The following is a 1,169-nucleotide window of genomic DNA, read 5'->3' as shown; positions in this document are numbered from 1 at the left end:
TGTGTATCACATATATGACAAACCATTTCTTGAATACTTTTTAATTGACCACTCTTTTTCATTTCTAATGACTCAATTTTTCTTGCTAAAGATGCAAGTTTAGCTTGAATATCTATATTATCTTTAAGATTATAGATATCACTCCCATTTGTTGAGTTATTGATTTTAGTCGTTGGTGGTTCTATTGTGCCTATATTATCCCAATTTTGAGTATTTTCTGCTAATGAATCCAAATACTCATTAGCTTCATTTGGGTTTTTATCTTCAAAAGTTTCATTAGACATGAATTCTATCATTTGCCTATCTTTAGGTATTAGACCTTCATAAAAGTGAGAAACTATTCTCCATGTTTCAAAACCATGATGTGGGCATGTATTAAGTAATTCTTTATATCTATCCCAACAATGATAAAATGTTTCTCCTTATTTTTGAGAAAAATTTGTAATTTGTATTTTAAAAGAGTTTGTTCTGTGGGAAGATAAAAACTCTTTGAGAAATTGTTGTTGCATTTCTTCCCATTATCTAATTGAACTTGATCTCAAATTTTGTAGTCATGTTTTAGCTTTATCTTTTAAAGAAAAAGGGAAAAAATTTAATCGAACTATATCCATGCTACAATTTTGATCATTATAAGTGTTACAAACTTCCTCAGATTCTCTTAGATGTAAATATGGATTTTCAGAATCTAAGCCATGAAAATTTGGTAAAAGTTGAATAATTTGATGTTTAAAGTTGAAATTAGATGCATTAGGAGGAAAAAATAAACAAGATGAGGCACTAGTTCTAATAGGGTTCATATGGTGTCTAAATGTTTTTAATTGATCATGTTCTCGATTATTATTATTATTTTTTTATTATTATCATTATCTTGATTATTTGAATTATCATCCATGTTTAAATTATTTTCAGATACTCGAATAAGTCTACCACTTTTTTTACGACTCCAAATACTCATACAAGTAAAAACAACACAATACTTATAAATAACAAATATAAACTTAGTTTATACATCCCCGGCAACAGCGTCAAAAACTTGTTACAAATTAAATTATAATTCACCCAAGTGTATATTGTCTGCAAGTAATATATTTTGTAAGTAAGAGATCAATCCACAGAGATGTTATTTTAAGTTTAAATTTAATAATTTATAAATTATCAAATGCAAGAAT

At 26.8% G+C, this 1,169-nt stretch overlaps 1 non-coding gene across 1 annotated transcript; it reads left to right on the top strand.

The window, feature by feature from the left end:
• Positions 1 to 354: 354 nt before the first annotated feature.
• Positions 355 to 465, top strand: LOC142528173 (small nucleolar RNA R71). The gene has a single exon (XR_012815653.1). It is a non-coding gene; the product is annotated as a small nucleolar RNA R71 (small nucleolar RNA).
• The last annotated feature ends 704 nt before the right edge of the window (positions 466 to 1,169 follow it).

The sequence above is a fragment of the Primulina tabacum genome, chromosome 15 (genome assembly GCF_025594145.1).
Source record: "Primulina tabacum isolate GXHZ01 chromosome 15, ASM2559414v2, whole genome shotgun sequence".
In the NCBI taxonomy this organism is placed as follows: Eukaryota; Viridiplantae; Streptophyta; class Magnoliopsida; order Lamiales; family Gesneriaceae; genus Primulina; species Primulina tabacum.
Note: the sequence above shows the minus strand (reverse complement) of the source record. Positions and strands in the feature narration are given on the sequence as shown.